Source organism: Saccoglossus kowalevskii, chromosome 6 (assembly GCF_978046115.1).
Source record: "Saccoglossus kowalevskii chromosome 6, keSacKowa6.1, whole genome shotgun sequence".
Lineage (NCBI taxonomy): Eukaryota > Metazoa > Hemichordata > Enteropneusta > Harrimaniidae > Saccoglossus > Saccoglossus kowalevskii.
In genome coordinates, this window is record NC_140646.1 from 33,959,564 (window position 1) to 33,973,574 (window position 14,011).

The window sequence follows — 14,011 nt, forward strand, 5'->3', positions numbered from 1 at the left end:
ATGCTGGGAATTATCAATTTAACCGATGTCCGATGGGGGTCGCTGGGAGTGGACATTCATTTCAACGGCTCATGAATATTGTGCTTAGGGGATTGAATTGGAAGAGTTGTTTAGTTTATCTAGATGATATAATCGTATTTTCCAATACTTTTGAGAAACATTTGGGGGACCTGAATCAAATATTCCAAAGGTTAAGAAAGGCTAATTTAAAACTGAAGTTATCAAAATGTAATTTTGCGTGTAAAGAGGTTAAATATTTAGGTCACGTGATAAGTAAGGACGGTATCAGAGCAGATCCAGAAAAATGTGCAGCCATAAAGGATTTCCCCGTTCCACGTGATATAAGAAGTTTGAGAGGATTCTTAGGTATTTGTAATTATTATAAAAAGTTAGTGTTCCAATATGCGAAAATAGCCAGGCCTTTGAATACTATGACTAGCAAAAATATTGCGTTTGAATGGATGAAAGAATGTCAACAGGCATTCGAACAGCTGAAAGAGGCGCTAACAAATCCGCCTATATTGGCATACCCCGATTTTGAGAAGCCATTTATATTAAGTTGCGACGCCTCTGGCCAAGCCATTGGTTTTATTTTATCGCAATTACAAGACGGACGTGAGAGAGTTATTGCGTATGGCGGGCGGGCGTTGACCCCGGCAGAGCGTAATTATCCTATAGCACAATTAGAGGCTTTGGCCGTAGTGGTAGGAATTAAATATTTCGACCCGTATTTAAGGCACGCAAAATTCAAGGTAATAACAGATCACTCAAGTTTAAAGTATATATTTGGATTAGTAAGACCTAAGGGCCGAATCGGAAGGTGGGTCATTGCGCTACAACAGTATGATTTTGAAGTTGTACATAGGCCCGGTAAGATTCACCAAAACGCGGATGCATTGTCTAGACGTACCTATGAGGGGCCCCAAACGATTACAGAATTAGAGGAAGACGATGATTTGATTGGAATAGTATCCTTAGTAACTGATAAAGTCCAACCGGAAATTAATAATGAAGGAACAGTAGACGTATATTGCGAAGAAAATGTAGTCGATGGAACGCCTGCAGACACAGGCTGGTGTAATGTTAGCGAAATGCAACGAGCCGACCCAGAGATAAGCCAAATAATAGATTATTTAATAAACGGGACCCTACCACCTGAACCGCGCAAGGCGCGAATATTAGCATATACTAGAGACGAATATGTTATGGAAAATGAAAAATTATATCACCTCTGGTTCCCCAAGGGTAAATTTAGTAAAGAACAGGATTGCGTAAAACTGTTAGTCATTCCGCATAAATTAAGAAATCGCGTTTTAGAACAATTTCACAATGAAGTAACGGCGGGTCATTTTGGTTTTGCAAGAACTTATGCTTCAATCAGGCAGCGTTATTATTGGCCAAAAATGGCTTCTGAAATCCATAGTTGGGTGTCTACGTGTGTAGATTGCGCCACTAGGAAATCTCCTAAACTACGCTCCAAGGCCCCCTTGATACCGTTAAAAATAGAAGCCCCTTGGCATAGAGTCGTAGTTGATTTTATTGGGCCCATGCATAAAACTCGAGCGGCAAATTATCGGAGCGGTATATTATCGTGTTCACTGATTATTTTATGAAATGGGCTGAGGCGTTCGCGACGGAAAACATGAATGCTCGAACAACAGCTAGGATTCTATTTGATGAAATTATATGCAGGTACGGAGCACCAAGATGTCTCTTGTCAGACAGGGGTCAAAATTTCTTGTCGGAAGTAATCAAAGCGACCTGCCAAATGTTTGGAATCAGAAAAGCAAACACGACGCCATATAACCCACAATGTAACGCGAATACGGAACGTTTTAATCAAACATTAATTCAAATATTAAGTATGTTTTGCGACTCTAGACAGGAAGATTGGGATGTATTTATACCGGCCGCGTTATTTGCGTATGGAGTAACTAAACAGGAAACGATTCAAGAAACACCGTTTTACTTAACATATGGGAGACGGGCGACGTTGCCAATAAACACAGTGTTATTAGAACCAGAACAAGAGAATAAGGTACCCCGAGATTATGCGGAATTACTGAAAGAAAAATTAAAGGTTGCCCATGAGACTGCTTTAAAATGCATTGAAGCTAATCAAAGAAAAATGAAATATTATTTTGACCGGCGAGCGAAAGAGAGTACGTTTCAAGTTGGTGATATTGTTTATTTGTACACGCCTAAAGCAACATCGGGATTGAGTAAAAAACTAGAACATCGGTGGCACGGCCCATATCGCACGTTCGAAAAAGTATCTCCCGTGAACTTTCGATTGCAACGCGTATGTGATGGGAAAATATTTAAAAATATAGTTCATGTGAACAGACTGAAACGCGGAGCTTTACGCGAGGAACAAAATGAAGGGGATATATTTGGGGAAGCCCCTGAGTTTGAAATCGTGAATGCTGATGAGAGGGGTACGGAAATGCAAAGTGAACCCCCACCCACTCAAACGGAAATTCCTGGAGAAAATGTTCCTAATTTAGATGATATACCCGAAGGAGAAAATGATTCGGTAGGGCCCAGAGACACAGAGATGAATAGTAAGAATAGCGGATATTTTGGTATCGAAAAGATTATTAAGGGGAGGCTGAGGAACGGTAGAAAAGAGTATCTTATTAAATGGGTGGGGTACCTGAAAGATCAAAATTCTTGGGAATGTTATGAGAATTTAAACGAACAGGCGAGATTATTTTTAGAAGACCATCCGATACCCCTTATGGGGTCGACAAAAGCGAATAAAAGAAGGCGGGAAAAGTTGATTAATGGTTTAGAAGTACATTAAAAAGAGATTAGTGTGTGACAAGACAAGTGTTATTTAGGCCCTGGGACGCACATCATTCATTACTAACGATAATACTTAACGAATTCACTCATACGAGATCATTTCTCAAAGAGCGTGGAAAGAATCCATGATAAAGCCTAAGTTTAAATTACATGGAGGTGTGATGCCCACACTCTAGCTGCAGTTGGTAAGACCGAGAGTGTTAGGGGATGCTTTAAGGGCAGTGCGAAAGAAACTACGAAAGAATTATTATTCCCATAATGCGAGAGTGAGATTTCAGCGTACAGACAATAATGTGTACATAAAGGTTGGAATCCCCATTACAATAAAAAACGACATATTCGAAGTGTATAAAGTGATAGTCATGCCTATGCCCCTCCCTTATGATTTAGGTGATAAACCTCAGCATTTCGACAATAATACAGCAAAGAACGGGCGCATGAAGGTAACGTCAGTTGCAGAGTATTTTGGGGTTAATGAAGATGAAACTTACTACATTGAAATGAGTACAGACCAAATTTCGTCTTGTACTGGTCTGACAGTAAAAGATTGTCCCTCTGTAATTACCATGATAAATATGCGTAAGTCGTCGTGTACGAAGGCCTTGTTCTATGATAATAAAGAGGAAATTCATAACACATGTAAAATAGATTTAATACTTAACCCAGTATATGACCCTAAGATTCTCAAAATCGGACAGGGGAATATTTTGGTGAATAGCAATGATACAAAATGGTTAATAGCGGGGATAAAAACCCGGAGCCTATTGAGGGTTGTACAATGTGTATAATTAAATTGCCATGTGGATGCGCTGTACATTCAGACAATTACTATATATCGCCATTGTTAACTAGTTGCACAGAAGACGAGGCCCCCACGTTTCTGCATCCGGTAAATTTGCCATTTTTAATACCCTTTTATGACCCAGATGATTTGACAGAAATTACGGGGGAATCCATGTATGAAAACCCGTGGCGAGTACAACTCCCTAACATCACCATTAACAGAGGGAATTTCGAGGAAATTGTACGTTCTGACGCACGTTTGGTGGTAGATTTAAACAGAACGGCAGATTTATTAAAGAAAAATAAACCAATTTATTATTCTAAAGCGGACAAATTATTTAGCGACACTATGGATGAAACCCCTGCCTTACCGTTTTTGGAAGTCAAAACTATTACTATAATTGAAACCATTCTGGCTATTATATGCACAGGGTCACTGATTTTGTCAGTATATACAATTTGTAAGGTGAGAACTTTGAGCATATTGATTGCAACCCTTCCCAGGGCCCGGGCTAAAACGTTATATTTGCCAGTAGACGAGTTAATTACGGACCATCCCTTGCGAGATTTGAAGATTTCCATGATCCAACTTCGAAATGAAACTTTAATTCTGATTTTAATGTGTTCAGGATTCTTATTGATATTGGCGGTTATCCGATTGTGCAAGTGTTATCGTAATCGCTCTATAATGTATCGTGCACCTAAATTGCCCCGTACTAAGTTAATTTTAGAGATATCCAATGACAAGCTGTATGTCTTGGTAAATGTTATGACCCTGTACGTGTCTCCGAGTCATTTGGCCTTTGCAAAGCGACCCGTGCTCGAGAATTTAACAATTGAACGTGGTATAATTTCGTCTGTGTTGAATATCGAATGGGGTGATTTAAAATACAAATTTCATGGTGTAGAACGTGTAATTCCTTTGCCCAAGGCCGTTAAGATACCAAAGTGGAAAGATAGTAAGTGCATGGCTGTGGAAGGGGTAGGGAATCATTATAGATTATTGGTAGGTCTATCTGAAGTATATACTGAGATCCCCAGGGATATTACTAGTATGCAGTAGATAGGGAACCCAATACTGAATAATTGGGATAGCAAGTGAAGTGCTGGCACCTCTCCTTGATATAGTAGGATATTCGAAAATATAACCAATGTATTTAACCTCATAATCTTTTTATTTCAATATATATAACTATTGTATTTTAGAATCATAACAGTAGTGTTTAAATTCATAGCTTTTTATTTGAAATTATAATTACCATATGTAATCATTGTATTTACTCATTTGAAACTATGTATTTTGTTATATTAGAGTGTATTTTACTTGCATAACAATTGTTGATGTATTTGACGTGTGAAATATAAATGTGATGACATCCTTGGTATTGGAACGGTATGTTCGGAGAACATGCAGAATTTAAAACAGGGGGTTGTGTCATGATTTATATTTCAGTCAGTTTGACAGTGGTTGCCATGACATATACTGATAAAGGTTAATGACAAAACCAGATGGCGAGCTGGTCGAAATCAACCAAAAACATCTTATGACTCTGCAGTTTTTAAGATACAATACAGTAGCTGTAATTCTAAACCAATTTTGTTTGCGATTCTAACTAAGGCGGTATCTTTGTGGAATGTTAGTGCAGGACTATTACCCCATAAATATTAGTTAGTGTTGACAATATATAGTAGTGTTTTTCTAGATAGCTTGACGAGTAATTAATTGATTATGATGTGTAAAACTTTCATGTGATTGGTTGGTTGTTTGAAGGCAAGGCCTTGGAGTCTCTTATACTGATTGTAATTGGTTAAGGAGTGACAAGAAATAAAGATTGATTTAATGCTGTCTCGGGTGAAAACCAGGGACTTGGCAGAGAATCGTGTGGGAACATGAATGGAGCTAGTGTGTATCTTTTGTCAGCCTAGCGTGGAAACGACCGAATCCCGGTTACCTAAGTGAAAGGTTTTTAACCATCAAAAATACCTATCACAACAGCACAAACATAGATTGCAAGATTGATAACTTTCTCTGATTTTACTGCTCATTCTGCACCTATTTTCAAATAAATTAGAATTCTTGATGTCCCTAAATTGTACACATATTCATGTGTATGATATTATCCATGGTAATCTTCCACACAAACATACAACTTTACGTACCGTGCTCGACCGCGTTAACGCCCAGGGGCCTCAACTCAGAAAATCGCGATTTTATAGGGGTGGGCGCTTACCCGAGTACCCCCTCGAAAAAGAGTGCAATTTTGATTTATCATGTGACAGATTACGTCTTCGAGGGAAAATCAAATTACGAAATTAGTTGCGTCGTCATTGATTTTCACAATGAAGAAACAGAAATGATTACGAAAAAATATTCACATTTTATTACAATATTAATTACGCACCACCAGAATTTACGAAATTAAAAACATTAGGGTCTGCACATTCAGCACTGTCACAATACCAGACAAAGGCACCGATGTGACTTACTTGTTCCGAAAATGAATACAATTTTCAATTTTGTATTTAGGATTTAAATTATGGGACAGTCTGCCTGTCACATTAAGATCACAACCAAGGCATATATTCAATATATTCAAACAAAAACTGAAGGATTTACTATTGGCGAGATACATCACATAACTTTATTTTGTTTCTTTATTATATTCTCCGCTTTTATAAAAACAGTATTGTCATGAAGTACTATATGGAAGCATTTTTTTCTATTTACTTATTTAGTTTGGTGCCAAATATTTAAATTATTGTATATTTATTAATGTTTACAGGAATTTTACAAGATTAGCTTCCTAAAGGTATTTCAAATTCCTTTTACCTATATATATATATATATATATATATATATATATATATATATATATATATAGTCTTCCAGGTTAATATTAGTGTACACACAGTTTTTCTAAGGTCTGCTGTACGTACAAAAAACAAATTATAAATCAACACTCCCAACGCAATAAAGACTTTTTCTTCATCTTTATAAACATTTATAATTTTCAATAGCAGTTGAATTGAACACCCCATCAACGAAGGTCAATAGATCAGTTTGAATTATAAATATTCATAAAGATGGAGTGAATGCCATTGTTGAGCTGAGAGTACAACGTGACTAACCATGGAAATGATTCTGACCGATAAGATGTCACGTTACAATGAAATAATGTTTCGAATTTATTTGTTCAATGACTAATCAAATGACTCAATAATAATGCTTAATTGTTTGATAACATAGCGTGAAAATCTGCAAACATTTGTTGAACCGTTTATATGAGTTACCATTTTCTCCAAACCAGTATCACGTGTATTAATGGGGCTGGTGGATTGACGAACATTTCACCGACTGAGGGCAGTATTGATGGGGGTGGTGGATTGACGAACATTTCACCGACTGAGGGCAGTATTGCATTAGCTAACTAAATACGTAACAGATGTAACATTCCGTATTAAAATATTTTTCAGGTGTGATCCTGATAGAAGTAAACACGGAAACAATAATGGAATACGAAACATAGGCTTTCTTCGTACTCAGTTTTGTATTCCATTATTGTTTCCATGTTTACTTCTATCAGGATCACACCTGAAAAATATTTTAACACGGAATGTTACATCTGTTACGTATTTAGTTAGCTAATGCAATACTGCCCTCAGTCGGTGAAATGTTCGTCAATCCACCACCCCCATCAGTAAATGCACTTTGAGTCTCTAATGGCGCATATCAACTTTTTATGATCATATCAGGGGGAAATTCTTTTCCTCTGGGGTTCTCCACACGTGTCAGGGGGAAATCTCGTCTCGTCTCTCTATCGCGTCCCCTTGAGGTGCGGGATCGGGAACGTCTCTTAAACTTTACAGTCAAATAAGACACACACAACGAAATACGTTTCAACTCTTGTCTTAGTCGGTCAGTCGAGCACTCTATAAGACACAGCGCCCTGGGGAAAAGTCCCCAAGACCATCGCAAGACTGCCCTTAGACTGCCTTAGACTCTCCTAGACTGCGTCTGTCCTCGTGTACTCGCCAAGACCAACTCAAACAACTTTATTCATTTTCAAAACCTTAACCAATTACAAAGAAGTATTAAGACTCTAAGGTGTGGCTTTCACACATTCAACTGATCACACTAAGTACTGAACACGTCATATCTTTTGATTAATCGTTCACTATATATGTAATTGTCAGAAATAGTAGTCCGAATAGCGACGGTTATATCGTAATTAGTTCCAAATCACTGAACCAAGTTCCACCCAGGACCTCGCATGGTCCTAACCGATGACAGACATAACACAGCCATTCGCTAGTAATCAACAAAATAAGTCGATCAACAGATACGTGCAAATAATTTCATCATAATCGTATCTGAAAATCAAGTACTAGTATGCTCTGAACGGTTGTTCACACTACATGGCAGCTTGACTTACTCAGATGTCATGGGAGGAGGTATAGCCAAAGACAACGGAGGACAGTCAATGTTACTGGCTGTCGATTGGTATTCTAGTGGTGAGTAACTCTGTGCCGAGTCATGTGACGACGATTCTATTGTCGTTGATATACCAGTCATAGCAGGCTGCTGTCCAAGTGAAGGCATTGGTTGCCCGGGCAACTGCTCTAATGATGGCTGTGGGGAGATTCATTTGAATTATTGATCTTTTATTCATAACCATGTTTTCTTCGTATTTCATTTTTTGCATGCAATGCTATGAGAAACTAGCACACCCAGTTGTAATTTGGCCAATATGTGTTCCAAACGTCGGAGTAAACACCATATTCGTAGTCGGGCAATGAGAACGCCTCCCGCCCTACAAATTGTTACTTGACGCGATACATTGTATGTTTTGCGCTTGTTTTTGAGCAGTTGCTTTCCAGTTGTTTACGAGTTAACATCTGTATACGTTGTTGTTGAAGAATAAACGAGATTGAGTTCTAGTTTACATGACGTGTCCGTTTCAGTTTTCACTTCCGTGACTGAGAAGATCCGAACCTTCCCTACCCTCACAATGGCATTGGTTGCCAGGGTTTAACGACATAAATCACCGTCATTTGTACATCCGTTTTCGGTTCAGCATCTTCAGTGTCATCATGTGGTACTGTTGTTGTTGTTGTTGTTGTTGTTGTTGTTGTTGTTGTTGTTAACGAGCCTTTTTCACACACGCATTTATTTATTAAATATACACTTACACACACAATATTCACACATACCATATTACTAAAAATGGCAATGCAAATTTCTCTTATTATAATGGTATCCCAAAAAGCGATGATGATTGGAGTGCTAAAACCAATCACAGCAGCTGTTAAATCGAGTATACAAAATCCTTTCGAAAAATCGCATCTACAACAATGACACTTTCTAACCAAATAATCATCTCCTATCCATCTAGGCTTTTCAGTCTCCATCACACAAGTAACTATGAAATCTACAAAGGAAACAGAAAAATATAGCAGCTATTTACTACAATATATTAATATTATAATTGGCAATAAAGGTGTGTACATCCAAACAATAAAATGACATTATAGAAAAGGGGCTGACCCAAAGGTGTCTGGGAAAACATTATATTGAACCACATATATATTCACATATGCACACATATCAAATTTTTATATTGATATTTGTAATAGCGAGAAAATATGTCTCAGTCAAACAAAAGTCAAAGGTGACAATACCATGGAAAAAATACCAAAGGTCACATTATTTGTATTAATCGGGTAGAATTTATCATTATACAATTTATCGAAAGATATTTTTTAAACTTTATATGTTCATTTTGACATAGTTCATGCATAATTTGCATAAAAATGAGATGTTGTTTTAAAAAAATATAAATAACGACATCATTAAGAACTGAATCATAAAAACAAATTATCTCAAAGATTGTCAAACAAATGTCAAGTTTTTCAATATCATAATTACTATTATTTGAATGTGCATTTGAATATCATTAACTTTAAATCAGCAATGTAGTCATACAGCACGCCTACAAGTTTCATGTGAGCACACAATGTACTCTTTGAATTTTCTTCATCTTTATAAATACTTATAAATTTCACAATTGAAACTGAAACGAGAGGGTGTGGAGTCGGAGCCATGCTGTGCGTGCAGCTAGGCGATTTAATTGTTGTCGTGGTCGCCATTTTGAATCACACGCGTGGTACTTACTCATATAAAGCATTACCTATCCCGTGAATTCCACACTTTCGCAGGGGTACTCACATAATTGAAGAATACAGGTACGAGTAGCTATTTTGACTATTTGGGGGAGGGGTAAGTTTTCAACTAGCTGCAGAGTCAATTACTGGCTTAAATAGTTATATTATAACTTTAAATTGTGTCAGAGAGGCTCTGAGTTACTTGCAAGTTATCCTAACAATTTAATAATTCGAATGTGAGGTCTTCAAATGAAAATTACATTTATCATAGTCAAAATAACATACACTGATCTCATACCAGGTCGTGAACCCTGGATTTACAGTGAATAAATTTAGTACTGCTGTAGGCAATGTATGTCCTAAATTTTAAATACAATCTTCAAATTCTTCTCAGCTAATCAAAGTTATAATTGACATTTATCTAGGAATATATGCACAAAACGTACCTGAATGATAATGTCACAATAGGCAGATTAAAACAAAGAAGACATGCGGAGAAGATAGAAGACTCGGAACTAACGTTTTTCAAAAGTAACAACAATACCACTGATTTAGCTGATGGTCAACGAGAAAGAAGCGGAGATGATTTTATGCCCCCCCCCCCCCGAGGGCAACACAGTGTTATATGTTTGCCAGTCACCAAGACACACAACTATTCAATAATCGATCGGGGAAGGACGCCGCTTTTATAGTTCGACATGGGAAGGAATCAGAGCGCGACGACAACACAACATCTCCTATGACATGTCTGGGTAGTTTAACCACTGTTACCATGACTACTAAAGAAATTTAAGCCTAAAATTGTAAAAAATGTAATGATCTTCAACCAAACGTTCAAAATGTCGTCTAAGGGGAGTCATTTGGTGGCCGTGCGAGTGATTACTACGTTATACCAAAATATGTTTGGATATTTGGAATAATAACAAATTCCCACTTCCGGTCCGGTTTGACCTGAAATACACCGCGAATATTCACTTTTGAGATATAATTTTTGTATGTGTTGGTTCTTGGATATTTCAGCTTCGTCGTTCTGTTTTAGTAATTCGAGCTTCCAAGGTTGCGTAAAAACGGGCGCTTACACTGATGGCAATTCTGTTGGGATTTCGCGGTCACATGACTTTTGCGTTCACCCCTCGTTTACGCAAATCATATTTATTTTTCAAGAATTTTTCATCGGAATCGCAACAGACTGCAAGCAAGTCGAACTCAGCTGCGTTCTATAATTACCGTCGTTGCCACCGTTAGCAGAGACTCGCTGGAAAAAACGCCGTCATCGTGCAAAGACTCGTTTTCATCTAGTTTGAAGAAACTGTATGTAGGCAGGGCCGTGTCCAATCGCCAGTATATTATTTGCGTCTGTTGTCTGTTATGTATGTTTGTCTCTTAGTTTTATGCATGCATGCAAGCTTCTGTGTTAGACAATTATTTACATTTCCGATTTAGGAGTTTCCCTGCAAAAAGTCCGGCATTTCTTGCCCACTCATTACCCGTGTGGAAATATTATAATATTATTACTAAATTATTATTGTTCTAGTGTTATATCTTTGTGTAATAATACAACATGTATCCCACTGCCCTTTGTAGCGGGTCGGGTATTTCCTGCCCACACCTTACGTGTGTGGAATAAAGTGCGTTACTTGTTTAAAGCGGGGGAGTCGTCACATGCCCATGCGTCAGATGGCCATAGCGTGTCATTGTTTACAAACACGCGTCTCCGCACGAGCCTTTGCGTTTTAGTGTGTCATCGTCGCTTGGGACTCAATTCCCGCGCATGCGCAGGTGACGACCCTCCCGCTTTAACTCATAAGATATAAGCTAGATTTGTGAACAATAAACGCTCACAGACCTAGAGGGCTTTGTTTGTTCTTGGAGGTCAGTTACGCTGTAGATCCAGTAGATCATTCTCCTTCCCATACATTCTTGCGGCCTGGGGGATTGACTGTAAGTGTGTCTTTCTAAGGGATACGACCCTCCAACTCTCGCAAAATAAAATACTAGTAGGCGGTAAAGACAACATTATTCAAACACATTTCGGTTTTACCTTATTTTGGTGTAATGCTTTACATATTTGCAAAGCGTTAATGCAACTTTTAACAACGTCCTAGTATGTTGGGCTATATTAGCAATATTTAAGAATTATATAACGACTCAATGTCCATTATTGTGTGAAACAGGCCAGGGACGGGGTGTGTGCAATAGTGTTTTGTATTCTTCTGACGTAATTGGCGTATAAGATTGAGCCAATCAGAAACTACCATATCTACATATTATGCAGACGACAAACTATCGTTCGCTTCGTTATTATATTTTCCATTCGCACTTTTATTGTTGAACGTTTCACGATGTACGAGACTGTATCATTGAGGTGATACTATTGGTTAGACCACACAGGACTCAGTCACTAACTGCGAGGGGTCCCCCACAATCTGATTAAAATCTGATGTAGTGTACGGGCTTTAATTATTTTGGCTATAAACTTATTTTAATTTTATTTGTTATTACTTTTGTTATTAATACGCTTTTATCTCATTATTTTACTTTGATTTTGATTTTGTGATTTTTTTTAATTCCGCCCTACCTACATCTGATCCGACGCCTATGTAACGAGATTTCAACGAGACCCACTATCGACGATTTTAGTCAACGAATCACATACCTCCTTCTATAGCGCTCATGATGACGTCACCGGGTGGCAAACACACTCAAATAAAATGGCGGATTATACCGACGTTAGCGACCGTGAATAACACGGCTTTTCGGTAAGTTTATCATTGTCAAATGCAACGAAAGTCATTTTTATGTTAATATTGTGACTCGAATGGTTCGACTTTAGATCGTTATTCCGCATAGTTATTCTGGTAGTGTTGATTTTGTTTCCACCGATTCGACCGAACACCAGTGTCTTTTTCCAGTCGCCTGCCCTGGAGACGGGGGATGTTTTGTTGACGATCGGACCAAAATCGTCTACGGTATTGAAGCTGTAAATATTCATCAAATTGTATCAACATTTTGTACATTATACAATAACTCTTTATTAAAGTAATTGAGCTGATTTGGACTGGAATAAAATATTTTTTATTTGGAACACATCGCAATTGATCAGGAAATATTTGTTTGCTCCAATTTTCTGCGTCGATGCCGTGGGCTGGTGACCGTTATACAATTTAAAATCAGTTTGCATTGTTTACTATAGCTGTTTACAGTGTTCTAATCATTACGATTTACTTATTTTTTTGCTTCCATTCTAGATAATTATGCTCAGTGATGTAAAATTGAAGCGATGACTGAATGAACGAACCTTGGCTGGCGAAGATGTATCTGGAAGTGTACACATTTGTTGGAAGTGAAAAAAATATTCAATGTAATGACAAAAATTGTAAAATGCTGTGGAATTTCTTTTGCAAATAAAAATATACTAGCAATTTTCTATTAATGGTTTATTCAAGTGGGAAAAATATAATGTACAGAAAGATTGCCCGTATACACTGAAAAGTAAGCAACCGACAGCCTGTATAAAAGGGGGGGCTGTGATTGGCTGTTACTTACGCGAGATTTGAACGGGACTTAGATAGGCGTCGGATCAGATGTAGGTAGGGCGGAATTAAAAAAAAAATCTCAAAATCAAAGTAAAATAATAAAATAAAAGGGCATCAATAACAAATATAATAAAAAATAAAATTAAAATAAGTTTATAGCCAAAATAATTAAAGCCCGTACACTACATCAGATTTTAATCAGATTGGGTCCCCCATTACTTGGTCGAACACAAGCACCTGCGGACCTTAACCAAGGTCCCCCCAAAGTCGCATTCGTTAGTGATTGAATCTCGGCCACTGGAATTGGGCTTCCCATTGAGTCTGTGGCACACTCACCCAGGGTAAGGGTCGACCCTTTTCTGTTCAGCCTAAGGTAGGATTTGAATTTGGGTCTACCGATCATGAGTCTAATGCGACAACCACTATGCTACTAGTGACCATCCTTTCCTTCTTTCTTTTTTTGTCTCGTTTTTAACTTTTTTCCTTCTAGCTATTGCCACCCGTGTAAAATAAATAAGTTTTTATTGATAAACATTATTATTTAATTAACTGACGTATAAATGAGTTGGGGAATTTAAAGGACGATGGTCGTCGCGCCGCGTCCTGTTTGATGTGGGACTCATAGCGACGTATACAACGCGCGTATAATACTTCGTTTATTGACATTCGAACACGCGCTGCACGACGATCACCGCGCTTTAATATTAGCGAAATGTGTTGAT

The 14,011-nt window shown here is 37.8% G+C and overlaps 1 long non-coding RNA gene across 1 annotated transcript; it reads left to right on the forward strand.

Moving 5' to 3' along the window:
* Positions 1-12,291: 12,291 nt before the first annotated feature.
* LOC146742729 (uncharacterized) lies at positions 12,292-13,180 on the forward strand. Its single transcript, XR_014929852.1, has 2 exons — positions 12,292-12,512; positions 13,002-13,180. It is a non-coding gene; the product is annotated as an uncharacterized LOC146742729 (long non-coding RNA).
* Positions 13,181-14,011: the final 831 nt, after the last annotated feature.